Source organism: Meles meles, chromosome 6 (assembly GCF_922984935.1).
Source record: "Meles meles chromosome 6, mMelMel3.1 paternal haplotype, whole genome shotgun sequence".
NCBI classification, from domain to species: Eukaryota; Metazoa; Chordata; class Mammalia; order Carnivora; family Mustelidae; genus Meles; species Meles meles.
In genome coordinates, this window is record NC_060071.1 from 57140644 (window position 1) to 57159817 (window position 19174).

General features: G+C 41.0%; 1 protein-coding gene across 1 annotated transcript in view; it reads left to right on the plus strand.

The window, feature by feature from the left end:
- The first annotated feature begins 13580 nt into the window (after nucleotides 1–13580).
- The window catches only part of KATNBL1 (katanin regulatory subunit B1 like 1), a 38414-nt gene continuing 32820 nt past the window's right edge, over nucleotides 13581–19174 (plus strand). Inside the window, exon 1 of the mRNA XM_046008719.1 lies at nucleotides 13581–13711. The gene's annotated coding sequence lies outside the window, so the exon portion shown is untranslated. The remainder of the gene's footprint in view (nucleotides 13712–19174) is intronic.

The window sequence follows — 19174 nt, forward strand, 5'->3', positions numbered from 1 at the left end:
CGCGGCATAGACGTCACTTCCACCCCGGAAATTGGCGGGCGGAGGATGGACTAGAAAGTACGGGCATCCGGAGAAGCTGAGTGGAGAGAGAATCTGACCTTACCCTCCTCTTTTCTTTTTTTGTAAAGATTTTATTTATTTATTATTTATTTGACAGAGAGAGAGATCACAAGTAGGCAGAGAGAGAGGAGGAAGCAGGCTCCCCGCGGAGCGGAGAGCCCGATGCGGGGCTCGATCTCAGGACCCTGAGATCATGACCTGAGCCGAAGGCAGTGGCCTAATCCACTGAGCCACCCAGGCGCCCCACCCTCCTCTTTTCTGAAGATCCTTGTTGTGTGTTCCCTGACCTCTAAGGTGCGCTTGCGGGACAGGGGGCAAGTCCATACTCACTCTGGGTTAGGAATTGAAGCCAAGGACACCTTCTTGAGTTGCCTTCGCGCTTCCTTGAAGACCTGATTGAAATCCTTCAACCTGGTTTCACCATGGGTTTTGTGTGATCTTGAGCAAGTAATTTTGTAGCTTCCGAGTACTGAATGTCTGCCATGTCCCAAGAGCTTTGTGTTTATTAAGTCACATTAACCCTGCGAGGTAAATAGTTCTATGCGCATTCTGCCCCAAAGCTAGGAAGCAGTGTGAACGGGGGAAGGCTCATGGGTCTGAGAATCAGATGGGCTCCTTTTGAATCCTGGCTTCTTTACTCGATTCTGTGACTTTGAAAACGTTAAATATTTAGCGCTTCAACCTCTTCCTATGTAAAAGTTAGATTATCTATTTTCGAGGCTTGTGAGGTTAAAGGAAGTGCCCGCCACCTATGCATGATTTTTTTTTTTTTTTTTAATTAAAAAATGCACACTGGGGGCGCCTGGGTGGCTCAGTGGTTTAAAGCCTCTGCCTTCGGCTCAGGTCATGATCCCAGAGTGCTGGGATCGAGCCCCGCGTCGGGCTCTCTGCTCCGCAGGGAGCCTGCTTCCTCCCCTCTCTCTCTCTCTGTCTCTCTGTCTGCCTGCCTCTCTGCCTACTTGTGATCTTGGTCTGTCAAATAAATAAAATCTTTTTAAAAATTTTTTAAAAATTAAAAAAAAAAAGCACACTAGTGGGGCGCCTGGGTGGCTCAGTTGGTTAAGCCTCTCCTTTCCCCTCAGGTCTCGATCTCAGGGTCCTGAACGGAGCCCTCTGCTGGGCTTCCTGCTCAGTGGGGAATCTGCTGCTCCCTCTTTGTCTCTCCTCCCCCCTCCCATCTCCTGTTCGTGTTCTGTCGCTCATGCACTCTCTTTCACTCTCTCAAATAAATAAATAAAATCTTTTTTTTTTTAAAAAGGCACACTGGTGATCGGATTTCGTATTGAGTTGTATACCTGTATAATAATATAACCTGTTATTGAATATTTGTTTCCCGTTTTTCCCTCCTTTTATGAAGTGTTTATAAACATTTCTTTTCTTATTTCCTTAAGTTAAATTACTAGAAATGCAGTTGCCGGATCAAAGACGATGCACATTTCAAAGGAATTTTAAAATACCTGCTAGCAAAATCGCACCTCTTTGCGTTTCACCAGCTTTATAATATTTTTAAATTGGCGGTTTGAAAATGGTACCGTATTTTCAAACCCTAATTCCTTTGGCTCCAAGTTATTTGATATGATTGTGTGGGAGTGAGGGAAGAGGAGTGCTGTGAGAGTGTGGTTGGAAGGTAAGGTTGTAAAGGGCCAATTAATGAGTTTGGACCATTGAAAGTGATGGTGAACTGGAGATGCTGAAGTTTCCACCCCTTTTATTTTCTGACTTTAAAAAGATTTGTGTTCATAGAAGACTGTTTGAATAAGGCAGTAATTGAAAAGGCTTTCCCCCTTCCAGTACATTCTAAAATGTTTATCTGATCATTGGAAGACGAAATTGTGGATTGCTTTCCTGTTTCTTTCTACTTTTCTGCCTTTATCTGTTGTCTCTGATGAAACTTTGAGACTGATCTCAGATTTCACATGGGTCTTGACCCTACTGGCCAATCTTTGTCCCAGTGAAATCTGCGTAATAGCACTTACCACATTGCATTTGTGTTTGTTGACATTCTCTGAGCACGTATCTACCTCCTCTTACTGCACTCTGTCCTAAATTCCTTGATGTTAGGATACATGTTAATTATATTTGATTCCACTACCTAGAACATAATGTATTGAATGTTTAGTGAATGTGAGTAAATTAATTGAAAGTAAATACAATATAGAACTCAATATACTATAATTACATTTATGTGAAAAAAAAAGTAAAAACTAGAAGGGAATACATTTTAGAATATTATATGTTATATCCAATTAATGGCTTTCATGCGACTTTTTTTTAATATTCAAGCTGTTGTTCTGCTTCTTAAATAAAGTATAAAGGAACACTTTTAAAAACATTGTCAGTCATTCAAATCATGTATTCCTTCCCTTTAAAAGTACTCCCCCATGTACTATAAAAATGTTTCAACTATAACCCAAATCAAGGTTGCTTTGGCCTCAGGTTAGTACATGTCATTTCTTCCTTTATCCTAGGAACCCTCATAGTGTTGTTTGCTAAAACATGTTCCAAAGAACATGAAGACTGAGGTGAATATTGGAACTGAACTGAAGAAGGATTCCAAGGTCAAACACATCTAAGAAAAACTACAGATGCTATTCTGCACACACACCATAGATATTCTCAGTGAAAGAACATTAAAACCATGAGAAATGATTCAATAAAGAATCTCCTTTAATTCTGCTTCCCATTCCCCTAAATGAGAAGCTCCCCCCCCCCTTTTTTCCCTTATCACATCTAGTAAGTTCCTATGGAGTCAGTGTTCCATACAATACAATGAAGGCAACTTCCTTTAAGCATGGCTAGAATTTTTCAGAACGATGAAGGTACTTTTTTTTTTTCTTTTAAGATTTTATTTATTTATTTGACAGAGATCACACGTAGGCAGGCAGAGAGAGAGGAGGAAGCAGGCTCCCTGATGAGCAGAGAGCCCAATGCAGGGCTCTATCCCAGGACACTGGGATCATGACCTGAGTCAAAGGCAGAGGCTTTAACCCACTTAGCCACCCAGATGCCCTTTTTTAAAGATTTTATGTATTTATTTGGAGAGAGTAAAAGAGCACAAGCAGGGGGAGCGGTAGAGGGAGAGGGAGAAGCAGGCTCCCCGTAGAGCAGGGAGCCCAATGTGGGATTCGATCCCAGGACTCTGGGATCATGAACTGAGCCACCCAGGCACCCAAGATGAAGGTACTTCTTGAAAAGCTCTGCTTTTTTTTTTTTTTCCTAAGATTATTAGAATATAAGAAATGATAGAGCCTTTATAAAAGTGGAGTTTCAAGTTTAAAAGTTAAAGTCAAAGATTCAGGGGCTCCTGGGTGGCTCAGTGGGTTAAGCTCTGCCTTCAGCTCAGATCATGATCTCAGGGTCCCGATCAGCCCCACATCGGGCTCTCTGCTCAGCAGGGAGCCTGCTTCCCCCTTTCTCTGCCTGCCTCTCTGCCTACTTGTGATCTCTGTCGAATAAATAAATAAAATCTTTTTTTAAAAAAACCTGGAGAATTCAAGTTCTGTTTTTTGTTTTTATAAATTATGTTTTGCAAGAAAAATCAAGGGAAACCTAGATTGTAATCCTGACTCCAAATGGACTAACTGTATCACTGTGAGTTAGGAATTCAGCCTTAATTTCTTCATCTATAAAATGAGAGACTTCTACTACTTCTGAAGTTACCTTCTATTTCTAAAATATATTTTTAAAAACATTTTGCACATTATTCTTTCATATATATTTATAGAAAAAATGATAAACACATGAAGGAGTAATGGGATTTCAGATAATTTTTAAATTGTGCTTGACCATACATTTCCTAATTCTCTGCATTGTGCAAGTACCACTTTTGGATTTAGAAGAAGTATAAATGTTAGTAATATAACATGATATGTTTCCAAGCCTCAAAGCATAATGGTTCTCTGTCCTGGATTCACAGGAGAATCACCTGGCAAGCTCTTTAAAAAATACTGATTGATACCTGAGTCACACTCCAGAGATTCTAATTCGCTCAGGGTAGAACATGGGCATCTACTGTGCAGCAAGAACTAAGAACCACCAACCCAGAGCATTTTGCTGCTTTAAAAGGTCTGAACTTACACAAAGTAATCTAAGCAAACAATCATCAGTTTGGGCAGCCTCCTGGCATACCTCTCACTGGACTAAATTTGAATTGCACAGTAATGGAAATACTCAACTTGTAAAAATAAATGTCAAACTCCCCTTTGTGTCTTTGAGCAAATATGATTTTAATGAAAGAAACTGAGAAGGCACACCAGGATTCCATAGGTCATGTGAGTTGCCTCATCTGACTTATATTTGGGCCATCTACACACTTTTTGTATTTGTTTTTGAAACTCACCCCCCACCACCACTTTAGGGGTCTAAGGAGCTGACTATTTCTAATACCTCATGCCATTTTCTGAGCAGTTGCATTTGGATTGAAACTTGAAAAAGGAAATTTTCTTTTTATTTATTTATTTTTTAAAATATTTACGTAGGCTCTACGCCCAACATGGGGCTCAAACTCTCCAACCAGAGATTGAAAGTCATATGCTCTTCTGACTGAGCCAGCAGGTCAGGTGCCCTAAAAACAGAAACTTCCTATTCAAACAGCCAGATTTGCAACAATGGATCTCTCTAAAGAGGGGGGGAGGGAAAAAAAAAAGCTTCTATACATGGTGTCTTATATTTTGGTCTATGCCATTTAATAATGTCTCTATAATAGTTCTGTTCTCCTCCATGGTCCAACCAGTTCCTCCAGTATTCTCTAAAGGGTCCTAAGACTTATGGCAGCTTCCATAAAATGGGTTTCCATTGCAAATCCCCAGTTATTTGTGTTATTTGACTCTAGTATTATTACTGCCTTCTGCAAAGGACCACCTTACACTACTTTATTCAAGATGCAATTTATTTTTTGTCAATAAGAGTCTTAATGAGAGGAAACATTTCCCCTCCATTTTGTCTGTTTGAAATTTAAAACCCCTTTAGTGAAAAAACAAGTTTGGGATTTTTTTTTTTTTTGTAATATTACCTTCCTAGTTATTGCTGAGTTTCTGCATCATTTCTATGTGGATTTTTTTTTTTAATTTCTGGTTTACGGCTCTGTAGTGTCATGAAATGCTCCTGTCAGCAGTGACATGAACTAGACAGTGCTGGAAGAAAATGTTGGTTAGTAATACCATTCTTCCCTTAGCAGTTACCTTTTTTTCATTTCAGGAGAGCTGTTGTGCAATTCCCGTTTTAACAAGTTCCCATTATAGCACATCCCTCCAGCACTTGCTTAGGAAACTGGGAGGACTGCCATTCCCACAGATCTTATTAAAGGATAAGAATGACAACCATGGCATGAGTCATAATGATACATTGCTGATGGCCTAGCATGTTTCTTCAAGCTTGGTTACTCTGGATTCATTCTGATGATTAATTTCAGCTATCTTGGAAGTGAGCTAAACTGTCTCCACATCAGGTGTCTGAATGACCAATTCAGGTCTTTGATGGTACCTTTTCCTATGTGCTAATTGTTTTTAAAGATTTTATTTATTCCAGAGAGAGAGCATGAGCAAGCAAGCGAGTGGGGCAGGGGAGGAACAAAGGGAGAGGGGAGAGAGACAAGCAGACAACACTGAGCACTGGGCTTGATCTCAGGACACTGAGATCACAACATGAGCCAAAACCAAGAGTAAGACGCCCAACTGACTGAGCCACCCAGGTGCCCCCTATGTGCTCATATTTAAAAGTCTCTATTGGTTCAGGTATAAGCATTGCTTTATGGCCTGATTTGGGGGGAAGGAAGATTGTTGTGGACTGATTGTGTTTCTCCAAATCATAAACGTTGAAGCCCTAACCCCCAGTGTGATAACATTCGAAGCTCTGGCCTTGGGAGATAATTAGGGTTAGATGAGGTCATGAAGGTGGGGCTTGCTTAATAGGATTACTATCTTAAAGAAGAGACACAGGAGTGCTCACCATCTCACTCTACTGACGTGAGGATACAATGAGAAGGTGACTGTCCACGTGTGCGGTCCACGTGGACGGAAGAGAGCTCTCTTGAGTAACTGAATCAGCAAGCACCTTGATCTCAGACTTTACAAGCCTCCAAAACAGTGAGAAAATAAATTCCTGTTGTCTAAGCCACTAATCTATGGTATTTTGTTATGGCAGTCTGAGCAGACTAATAACGAGGGTGAAGTGCGATTCAGAAAAATTGAAGAACAATAAGTACCTTTTGGTATTTGAAAGACAAAGTTATCCTTTAAAACATAAACATAAATGTAGGGTTGTTTAATTTGTAGGAGCTTACAGTATAAATAGAAACACACTAAACCCTGTGCGCTTAATTTTTTTTTTTTACTCTATCTTGGATGCCTTATATATCTGTCTCTGTTTTTCATCTTTTTTTATTATTATATTCAATTAGCCAGTATATAGTACATAATTAATTTTTGATGTAGTGTTCACAATTCATTAGTTGCATATAACAGCCAGTGCTCATGACAACACGTGCCCTCCTTAATACCCATCACCCTGTTACCCCATCCCCCCAACCCCTCCTTTCTGTAACCCTCAGTTTGGTTCCTGGAGTCCAGAGTCTCTTATGGTTTGTCTCCCTCTCTGATTTCTTCTCCTTCAGTTTTCCCTCCCTTTAAAGGCTATACAGTATACATGGCATGGATGTATGACAATTTAGCCCTAGTTGATGGACATTTAGGTTGTTTCCATTTGTCACTATTACAAAAAAGTTGCTGTGAACATCCCTAGGGAGGTTGTGAACTCGGTTCTATAGGAGAGCCCTGTAATTAGGATTGCTTACCACAGAGGTTATACAGTTAAAACATTAATAAATTCAAAGAGACCTTCCAAAATGTGCAATTTATACTTTGAAGGGTTTGTGGACTAAATTATTTCTGTAGTAAATTGAATAATGTCCCTCAAAATTGACACCAATCTAGATAGAAACCCAGAATGTGACTTTATTTGAAAATAGGGTCTATGCATATGTAGTTAGAAAGATGAGGTATTTTGGATGACTGTGGACCCTAAATCCAATGACTGGTGTCCTCATAAGAAAAGAGGAAGATGCACAGATGCACAGGAAATAAGTCCATGTGGTAATGGAGACAAATGGGAGTGGTGCAGCTATAAGCTAATGACTTCCAGAGTCATCAGAAGCTAGGAGGTAGCTCCTAGCTATCTTTCTGCCCTCTAGGAAGGGTACCTCCCTAGAGCCAGCAAAGAAAGCATGTCCCTGCAATGCCTTGATTTTGGTCTTCTGGCCTCCAGAACTGAGAATGACTATATTTCTGTTGGTTTAAGCCACCAAGATTCTGAATCTTCATTACAACAGCTGTAGGAAAAGGATGGGTCCATTCAAATGAATCAAGCTAACCAGGGTTAGCTTAAGTGGAAAAAAAAAAACCACAAAAAACAAGTAATAGAATAATATCACCAAAGCTACAAATTAAACTCTAAATTTTCAAAAATTTGCACAAAAAGTTTTGTTCAATATTCTCATTGCTTATGATTGGTTCATTTAGCAAAGTGATTTTTACAAATTAATTATGAAAGAAGGGCATTTATTATATAAAATGAAAAATACAGTTCAGTAAAAAAAGATGACAAACTGTAGCATGCAAAAAAAAAAAAAAATTTCCCCATGGACATTTTGATTTAGACTCTTCCAGACTTTCTTGATTTATATTTAGGCTTAATTAGCATACTGTTTTATAACATGTTTCATGAAGAGCCATAGTTCTGTTATTTTTTTTTAAGATTTTTATTTACTTATTTGAGAGAGAGAGAGAGCAAGCACAAGTTGGGTGGAGGGGAAGAGGGAGAGATTCTCAAGCAGATTCCCCGCTGAGCATGGAGCCCCAGGCAGGAGTCCACCCCAAAAGACCAAGCCAAAGTAACCAAGAGACCACCCCAAGTGACCCAAGTCGAAGTCAGGCGCTTAACTGACGAAGCCACCCAGATGCCCTGCGATGTTTTCACTTTTTAAAAAGGCAAAGAAAAAAAGCTATGGCTTATTCTTTATTTCAGTTTTTTTTTTTTTTAATTCGTCTTTGATAGCTCTAGCCAGATGTTCAGGCTCTGTAGCTGTCATCCAACCCTGACCAATCACGAGGCACCCACCCAATTTTCACACTCCTCTCCACCCAGCCCACAGGTGGAGCCACACCCCATCCCCCAGGGCTCATGCTAGCCCCGCTACTCTTTTTAGATTGGAGTCATTCTTTACAATATTTGTTTTCTCCCCTTTAAAGTATTCAGAGTTTGGGTTCGTTTGGGCAACACTGTATACACCTTTCTTTTAGAGATTTACAAATGATGTTGGTATTTTAAAGACTGAGAAGTACTACAGTAAATAAATATTTGCTTAATATTTGTTTAATTCAAAGTTACCAAACTTTGTGGACAAGGAAGCCTTTTTTTTTTCCTTTTTCTTTTTTCCTTCTTTTTTTCAATCTATCAACATCTTATAGAACCAGTGTTGTGAAGAACATAGCTAATCTGGAGTAGGAACCGGAGCCCATCTCTGGAGGTTGGGATCTGCTTTGCTCTTCCAAGTCTCCTTTCCATAGACATTATCTTTCTTCTTATAATTGCTGTCCTGCCCATTTCATTGCTTTCCTGCCTACCTCCAGCCCTTGAACTCCTCTCCTTGAGGCCTATTTGTTATGAGGCCCCAGTAGTCGTGAATCCCCAAGCAACAGCACGGCCAGGTTTGTGTTGTGTATGGCCATAGGGTTCAGACGCCATGTACTGAGTACCAGGCCGTCAGCACCACAGTGAGTCTGTCTTCCCATCACTGGCCTCCCTCCTACAGCTGGTGTCATTCCAGGGCTCTGTTCCCTAGGCAGCACCCAACCATACATACCTTGTTCTCTCAGAAAAATCACTGAACAGGTAAAGGGGGGGAGTTGTTTTGTAGAGACATCACTGCACTAGAGTCTATTGATGTGTTTTACCAAGGTTATCCTTCTTCCCAAACAACCCTTAGAAAAAGAATGTTATTATCCCCACTGCACAGCTCAGGTAAAAATGAAGTAGAAAGGGCCCAAAAGCAGTGATCCAGGCTTCTGATAGAGATGAGCTTGGCTCCAAAGCTAGTGTTCTTTCCGCTCTAACATGCAGTGTACCCTCATTGCAGGAAATCTGCTGGGAGAAGAGGGGGAATGGTCTCCTGGGATGCAGATTTGAAAATCTATGAATAGTGAATATTGTCACCTGCTTTCCATCTGTAGAAGTGTAACAGAGAGCTGCCTCAGAAACTGTCTTAACAGGAGGATCTCCTCCCAGTCAACCATCTCCATCACTCCCACCCTCCAACTCCCCCTCCCCCACAAAAAACCAGGCTGCTTCTGCACCATCAAGGGCATCAGTACTGTGGTGGTGATTGAAATAATCCTGAATCTGGTAAGCTACAAGTAAGATTTGCTAAATTCCACCGCTACGGCCTTACCTGAAATGTTCCTGAATACCATTCCTTCCTTCTACAGTCTACACAGGAAGGTGGGCAAGGGAGGAACAGAAAAAAAAGGACTGACTTCCCACTTCCCCACTTTGACTACCAAAGTCAAGTGCCTGGAATTTGGAACTTTTCCAAAGGCTTTGAGGCTGAGCACTGGATGCAGTTCCTTAAGGAATGGATGAGCTATTGCTGTCTTTTATTTAGGTCTTTTCAAGCATTGTTCTTTATCAGACCTGGCATCAGTCTGCACTGATGAGAATGACACACACCACAGTAAAAGCTGTAGCTTCCTGAACCTCTGGTCTGAACTACCACACTTTCATACCTAACATTCTTGCCATCAATCTTCCCTCCGTCCCACTAGCCATCTTGCAACTCGGTGACAGATCAATCCTTCTAAAGGACTGATTTAACTTCATCACTTTCTCCCTCAATGCCTATGCCTTTTTTTAACTGCCATTTTTTTTAAAGATTTTTATTTACTTATTTGACAGAGGGAGAGATCACAAGTAGGCAGAGAGGCAGGGAAAAAGACCTGAGCCCAAGGAAGAGGCTTAGCCCACTGGGCCACCGAGGCACCCCTTAACTGCCATTTTTACTATGTACATTTATATTAATTGGCATGGTTTGGCTTATATAATATGATATTTCTCATTAAAAAAACAGTTACAAAGTTGTAAGTGGGATATAATCTCATTTCTGTTCTTAGATACAGCTACATTTGCATAGTAAAATACCAGAAAAAAACCCATATTCAAATGGAAATAGTGCTTATGCATGTGTAATAGTCTTTTAAGGGTTTCTAGTGATTTTTTTTCTTTCCCAAAAACCTTTGCTTGATCATTCCAGATCTTCACAACCTGTCAGTGACTGCATACCTTTTCAGTGATTGCTCTCAACACTCTGCAGAGCCACCTCCCTCACTCAGATTGGGAGAGACAGTGGTCCTAGAACTTACTTTGCACTCCCTCCCCTGCCCCCAAAATGTCTGTCCTGCTTGTCAGTTCTTTTCTCATATGGGTGTTTATGGTCAGTATCACTCTATACACCCTGAATGAAGTTCATAACCCTAAGAAAGGCAGATGGGGTGGGGGCAGAAAGGCTGCCTGAGACTTCAGTTCATTTAGATGCAAGGGAGAGAAGGTATTCAAAACGAAGTAATGAGAGAATAGTCAGGGGAGTAAATTCCCTTGAAGCACACTCAAGGTGAGGGCAAGCAGGGACAAGGATGGGTGGAGGGATAATAAAAATATGTATGGGCTGCACTTTATATATATATGTATACATATATATATAAATGTATATATATTTATATATATGTATACATACATATATAATATATATATATTTTTTAAGTAATCTCTACACTCAATGTGGGACTTGAACTCACAAACATGAGATCAAGAGTTGCATGCTCTACCAACTGAACCAGACAGGTGCCCCTCTTCTTTTTTTTTCTTAAATCATTTTTTATCTATAAGAGAAAAAAAAATTGATTGGGCTCCAAGGGAAAAAAATTCAATTTTGATTGACTAAAAAGTGTCAATGAAAGAAACTGACCTGCATTCTCATCACTAAAATGGTATATATTTCTTTTTTTTTTAAAGATTTTATTCATTTATTTGACAGAGAGAGAGATCACAAGTAGGCAGAGAGGGAGGCAGAGAGAGAGAGGGAGAAGCAGGCTCCCTGCTGAGCAAAGATCCCGATGCGGGGCTCGATTCCAGGATCCTGAGATCAAGACCTGAGCCGAAGGCAGAGGCTTAACTCACTGAGCCACCCAGGTGCCCCTAAAATGGTATATATTTCAAACATAGCAATACAAAGGCAAATTTCTTTATTTTCACCTTAAGTTATGTTGACACTTGGCAGCCACATGAGATCTATGGGTCAGGGCTGCTCATCACTGGTATAACCTCAAAACCAGAGTCTAGGGACGAACTGCCTGAGAGACTGTGCCCTGAGAAGCTATAGAAAGGTGAATATCAGGATTCTCCTCTGGCCTCAAACCACCTGAGGCCTTGTTTTAGCTGAGATCCTTCTATGTTAACACAGCAGATTCCCTGGAGTCCTAGGACTCCGTTATTTTCTTCTCTCATCAACCAGCCTCCCTTGAGGTAAAGTACTGTGTCTTATACTCTTTTTGTCCTCTTCTTTTTTTTTTATATTTTATTCATTCATTTGATAGAGAGAGACCACAAGCAGGCAGAGCAACAGACAGAGAGAGAGGAGGAAGCAGGCTCCCCGCTGAGCAGAGAGCCCGATGTGGGGCTCAATCCCAGGACTCTGGGATCATGACCCGAGCCGAAGGCAGAGGCTTAACCCACTGAGCCACCCAGGCGCCCTTATACTCTTTTTGTCCTCTTCTGATGAGGGCCCCACACGATGCCTTTTGTGGATCATCAGGAAATTCCTGTTAATGATGAGAGTGATGAAGAAATAGCTTGATAAAAAGTGACTTCATCCATGTGTGTTGAATTTTTATTTTCTTTAACAGAGCACACCTACTTAGTGGAAGTCATACTCAAGGAATGTTCTGTCTTGCACAGCCCTAGAACCCAGGGTTCCTGCTCCCTTCCCTCATGCACCCTGCTGGAGTCTCTCAATAGTCCCACCTGTTACAGGTGTGGCCCCACACATAGGCATGTGCCTGCTTGTGCTTGGCTCTCAAAGGCATCGCTTATGCAAAATATATCTTAAAAGATTTCTCCCACCAACCTCAAGTAGTGACCCAAATTTTCACCTTTACTTAATTTTTTGCATTAAGTTACCAGAGAAGAAAAATCTATTGTTTGTTATCATCTAATGACATCTTAGTTCTGATTAGTTTGTCTACCACTCCTCCCATTGCCCTGAACTCCCACAACATTTAGTATATACTAATTTAGTATTTATATACCAATTTAGCATATACAACATTTAGTGTATCATCACACTCACCACAGTGTATTGGAATGATCTCTTTTCCTATTTGTCCAAGCCACCATGAGCTCCTCCAGGCTATCTATGGCAACTGGTACAGTGTCAGCCTGGCATATGGTAGGCCCTCAAAGATACTGTTGAACCAAACATAAGCAACCCATTGCTTAGGCAAGCCCTGGAGAGTTCAGAAAAAAAAGAGGATAAAAAAAGCGAGTCAAGAAATGTAGTAATTGCAGAAAGGAAATGTTTCATCAAAAATGAACCACTTGCTTGGCTTCTGCAAGGGGCGAGAGGCCTAGCAGAGACAATCTTGCTCCTGTCACAATTTGGTTAACTTTGACCAGTGGTTTACCTTTGAAGATGGGTATGCTCTGCCTCTACTATGATGAAGAGAATTTTCCTCAGTGATTCAAAGTAGGTGAGGGACAGACTCAACCCTTACCTCATATTCCAGTGTTTCCCACACCAAAGAGCTTAAGCTTGCTTCCTGAGGATAGGGTTTGCATCATACATATTTCTTGTGTTCTTCAGAGTCTAACATAGAGTCTGACGCATATAGGAACTGAAGCACAATAGCTAACAAAAGGTATAGTGCTTGCCATATACCAGAGACATTCCTCTAAGCATTTTATATGTATGAATTCATTTAATCCTCACACCTGGGAGGCAGATACTATTATAATCTCCATTTTACAGATGGGCAAACCAAAGCACACTGGAATTTATGTGACTTGCCCAAGGTCACATAGCTCTAGGGTCCATGACTTTAAATACTTTGCCTTAGTACATTTAAATGGGACTGAATGAATACAACTACCTCCGCACCATACTTTTAAAACAGATTGTTTCATCTCCTGGGACAACACTTAAAGCATGGTCTCCCTCACCAGACTGTTCTAGCTTAGGGTCATTCTTTGTCCCTTGTCCACCGTCAGTTCCTGGAGTGTCACTACTTGCCGCCCCATTGCAAGACTACCGCGCGCGCCCGTGGCCACCAGGGGGCACAACGGCCACACGTCCTGTTCCCCCTCCCTCTGAACCGCGAGACCCGAGGAGGGCGGAGCCAGCGTTGGGCGGAGCCAACGTTGGGCGGGGCCGGCCAGACCTCCCCCACTTGCCCCCACCCCCGGGAAGCTATCCCGGCGGGCTGCGCGCGCGGCTGCGTTTGAATGGCTCGGAGTGGGGCTCGGCCCGGGAGCCGAGGGACCGTCTGGGCTACCGGGAGCAGTTGGTTAGTGCCAGGGCTGGGCTGAGGCGCCGTGGTACCATGAGGCGCCGGTAAGTGACGGCCGGGCTCCTGCAAGCCCGGCTCCCGCAGCTGCCCTGCGGAGGCCGTGCGTCTCGTCGCGCCCGGACGCGCCCTGGGCCCACCTCCGCTCGTCTGAGCCCGACAGCAGGGCTGCGGGGTCGGGGGCGGGGCGGCGAGGCCGCGGTCTCCGAGCTGGATCCCCTGCCCGGCTGAGGCGTGGAGCATCCGGGCGGCGGGGGTCCGGGTCCGGAGAGGCGTGGACGCGGCCAGCTGTCACTTAATTTATCTGCGGGTGGGGCCGACTACTGCACGCCGGGGAGGGGAAGGACGGAACGCGTATGCGGCGATCTGTTTGAGGACCTGTTTTCCCAAGCCGCCTAGGCCGGGCCTTGGTATTTCCTTATTTTCTGCTGGGTTGTTGGTTCCCTGACAGATAAGCTTTTGTTTAGCAGGACAAAAACTTGACATAACTGCGTAAGAATTGCTGACTGCAACTTTAAAAACCTCATTGTATTTTCTGAAAAGTTGTTCTGTAACAGTACCTAGGCTTTTACCACGCTTTTAAATTGGCTTAAATATGGAGATAACAAAGAGTTCAGTTGTTGTCTTGTGGCTTGTAAAGTTCCTTGAAAACAGAGGTGTCTATGTCAGTTTCTTTACAAATTAAAAGGAAAAAAACCTGGAACAAATATTAGTTGTATAGTAATCAGTTTAGCACTAGCAAAAATTCTGAGAACCTGGACCACCTAATAGCTTAAACTTGTGTCAGTGGTTTATTCTATTTTGTTTGAACCTGCTTCAGACTTGAATTCAGAACGTTACACATTGAGGCTTTTACTTGGCTAATAGCTAGCATTGTAATAATAGCAATGGTAAATATTTCTTTTGGGACTTCAATGTGCTAAGCACTGTTTTAGAGCTTTACTTTGGGATGAATACTGTTATCCCCTTTTGGACAAGGAGGAAATTGAGACACAGAGAAGTTGAGTAACTCGTACAAGGATGCACAGCTAACATATTTGGGACCCAAGCAGGCTGGCTTCATGCTTTTAACTATGCTTCTTCTTCTTCTTCTTCTTTTTTTTTTTTAAGATTATTTATTTATTTGACAGAGATCACAAGTAGGCAGAGAGGCAGGCAGAGAGAGAGGAGGAAGCAGGCTCTTTGCTGAGCAGAGAGCCCAATGTGGGGCCCCATCCCAGGACCCTGAGATCATGACCTGAGCCGAAGGCAGAGTCTTTAACCCACTGAGCCACCCAGGTGCCCCTTACCTATGCTTCTTTAACTGCATTCTTTACATGCGTGTCTTTTTAGTTTACAGAGCTCTTTATTTACTTCTTCAACCGGGGATATAATATATGTGAAGTGTGTTTGTGTATATATACATTCACACACTATTAAATTCAGTTCTCTGCTCTTGTTTACCATACTTAAGTTTTGTGCACTGAGCAGAAATTCTGCTGGATATTTTAGGATAAATGGAGTTCATAAAGTTCATGTTTGTGTTGTAGTTTTAATTCCTTTGTATCTTTTCTTCAAAGTGTAGAAAACAGTTTGAAACCTATATATTCCTTAAAATATACCATTATATATTGTTTTTGTTCTAAGTCTGTTTCACTCAAACTATTGAGTGGTTACTCTGTACTTGGAATAATTATACTTCTAGCTCCATGACAAGAAATAAAGGTTCAAAGCAAAATCAGATCATAAGAAATCAGCAGTTTACCGTGATTTACAGCAGAGCATTTAAATTTCATTCATCAGTTATCAACCTTTTGATTGTCTCTATGCCCAGCAGTGTTAGGTGCAATTGTTTATGCAGAAGAAATGTGCTAAGGCAACAAACCTTAGTTTGGGATATGAGATTAACAACAATATAAAATACTGTTGTTTAGTGCAGAGGGTATATGGGCTGAACAGTAATGCTTCTGCAAAGAACCAACAACTAAAGGATGGATGTAGGGCATTGAATAGAAGCATGAATGAGGAATTTTAGTGAGGAAATAGTGTGTTCAGAGACTTGGAAGTGAAATGAAGTGATTTTTCTAGGGAACAGTGGACCTGATCTATTTGGAAAGTTCCTTTTGAGAAAAATGAGGTTACGTGGGTAAGATAATTGTATACGACACATATGGGAAAGAAGTTTAGGTTTGACATATGTGTATATACACAGATGGTTTTGCAAGTTTAAAACTTTTAAATCAGTGGCTTTCAACTGGGGACGACAGTTTTTGTCCCTCAAGGGACACGTGGCGGTGTCATGACTAGAATTGGGGGAGGTGCTTCTAGCATCTAGTGGATAGAGGCCCGGAAAGCTGCTGCTAAACATCTTGCAATGAGACAGCCCCTCCTTGAGAAATAATTACCTCAAATGTCAGTGGTAGTAAGGTTGAGAAATCCTGTTGTGAGTTGATTGTTTCTATGGCCAGCCTCCGCTTCCGTGTGTTTTATTTAAGTATGAATGATGAATGTTAGGAGTATGAGTACAAGTAATATTAAAGCTGGGGGAAGCTGGCTCAGAAACCTCAAGAAGGTGGTTGTTGTTGGAGTCCTGGGAGGCGGGGAGACTAAGGAAATAGGATGAGGGCAGTGAGAATGACATGTAATGGTAAAATGAGACAATTATTAAATAGCATTTTTTTCTGAGTTTGAAAATAATGTATCTTCACTGAAAATAATGCATGTTCATTGTAGGAAATTTTGAAAATGTAGAGAGTGTGAAAAAATTTAAAAGCACTTATAACCTCCCACCCCCACCCCGAGCAGAAAAAAACAACTGTTTTAACATTTTCACGTGGTGGTTTTTTTCAAAAATTTTTATGCTGATAATTATTTTCCTTTCTGTAAAAGTAGGATTATATATTTTCCCCCATGGGTTTGTATTTTGCCTTTTTTTTTTTTTTAAAGATTTTATTTATTTATTTGACAGACAGAGATCACAAGTAGGCAGAGAGGCAGGCAGAGACAGAGGAGGAAGCAGGCTCCCTGCTGAGCAGAAAGCCCAATGCGGGGCTGAATCCCAGGACCCTGAGACCCTGACCTGAGCTGAAGGCAGAGGCTTTAACCCACTGAGCCACCCAGGCGCACCTCCTTTTTTTTTTTTTTTAAATCAGAATGTCATATGATTATTTCCCATTGCTTGAAAAATGCTCTTTTTAATGGTCGCAGGCCTTGCTGTGTGTGTATACTTTTGAAATTGGGAATTTTGCTTTATTCAAAAGAGACATTTTGAGCAGGTGACTGACTAACTATAGAAAACAGTGGGGCAAAAGTCTATGGTATCTTCAAGGTTTTAAGCCTCAGAAGCTAAAAGAATGGCAGAGCTACGGAAATAAATTGGAAGTCTCATAATAATTTTTTGAGGGGGGTTTCTTTCTCATAATAATTTTCATCTTAGGTATGGAAACTGCCATCACAGACACCCTTAATGAGATTTTAATGAGGATCCTTGTTGCCTGTCAGTTTACATTCTTCCTAAAACTTTTTTTTAAGATTTTATTTATTTATTTCATAGAGATCACAAGTAGGCAGAGAGGCAGGCAGAGAGAGAGAGAAGAGGGGAAGCAGCCTCCCTGCTGACCAGAGAGCCTGATGCGGGGCTCGATCCCAGGACCCTGAGATCATGACCTGAGCTGAAGGTAGAGGCTTAGCCCACTGAGCCACCCAGACACCCCTCTTCATAAAATTCTTAAAATCAATAATCTTTCTACGGTTTTCTTTTGGGGGGGGGGTGGTACAAAGCTTATTTTTCAATTCTTAGCACGTCATCTTTTTCTGTTGTCTTGAAAATTTTTTAAAAATACAATTTCTATTAGAATACTGAATAAGGCTCATGTTGGTTGTTCATGTTATTTTTTGAATAAAAAAGGTAAGATAATCTTTGAGAGATTAAAGGGAGAGTTTGGGTTTTCAAATGTATAAATTGGTGCAGTTTATAAGCAAGAGTTGAGTGTAACCATTCTGGAGGAAGAGGAATTATCTTTAAAATTGCTTGCCTCATACCTCTTAATAACATCACTCTTGTTTTATCAGTCATTACTGTTTTATCAGTCGTTATACTCATGACCCATATCAGTTAATTTGGTACTTTCTGAAAAATGTATTTAAGAAAGTAATTTTGAAAAGAAAAAAAAAAAAAAAAACACCTTAAACTGAATACAAATGCTACCTTTACTGGGAACGTACACTTTCAACTTGGATAAGTTATAGTTTGACTTTGCTAGATTCAAATGATGTGTTTACTGCTTCGTGCTCATGTCCAGGTATCTTCTCTAGTATGTATTAACTTTGGAGAAATTTTGTATTTCCTCTCTTTGTTTTGGGGACATTATAAGGATAGAGATGGGGGAGGCGTCTTCTGAAATGTACCCCCAGTTTGCTTCCCCTATAACCACGTCTCTTTCAAGTTTACACATTGCCTGAAATTCTTTTTGCCTTGAACAGTCATCCAGAAACGTATCACTTATGTATGAATCATGAATCCCCATTCTAGCATCTCTTCTTCTCACTGGTATAATCTTAAAACAGGCGTTTGGTATTACATGGAAAAGACATTAACACTGGAACTCGTAGTTCCAGGCTTTGCTCTCCTACTGGTAACTGAGTGTTCTTGGGCAGATCTCTTAATCTCATTTGTAAATTGAGATTATCCTCAAGGTCCTTCACAACTCTAAGAGTCTGTGAATCTGTGAAGTATTTACTTTTCAAGGGTAATTATCTCTGGTGAGACTATTAGTCTTTCACATCTTAGCATGCATTAATCAGATGATATCTTCCAATGGCATTTGTAAAAACTACTCCCATGTAATAGGATTGGGGTAGAAATTTTAGAATGGAATTTAACTGCCACTAGCATATAAGTTGCAGTAGGGCAGGGATCATTGTTTTGTTCATTCATGTTTTCTCAGTGCCAAGAATGGTAATTAGCCTGTAACATGTACTTAATATTTGTTGAATGAAAGGAATGGATTATTGTTGAGGAAAGACAAGCTTGTTGGAGTACTGCACAGATGCTTTGAGTAGTTTGAAAGAACTCCGAATACAACCCAACTGGATTACAACCCAGTCATTTCTGTAATATAAAGATACCTCCCAAGTATAGTAAAGCATCCGTTGTTCACTTGGTTGCCTTTCAGAATTCTGTAGTAATTACTGCCCTGATTGCCCCTCATACTCAGAGTACAGTTTTGTCCATTACCAGATCTTACTTTAGTGCTACCTTGACTTTAAAGTGTGCCTTTTACTCTTATTTGCAGAAATCTGGGCCTTACTGGGCCTTTTGAGTAGCTCAGATCATTAAGCATCTGCCTTCAGCCTCATCTAGTTCTCTGTTCAGCTGGGTATCAGCTACTGCCTCTCCCTCTGTCCCTCCCCCTTCACACAGGCACACATACACACACACACACACCCTCTCTCTCTCAAATAAATAAATAAATATATATTTTTTAAGATTTTATTTATTTATTTGATGGAGATCACAAGTAGGCAGAGAG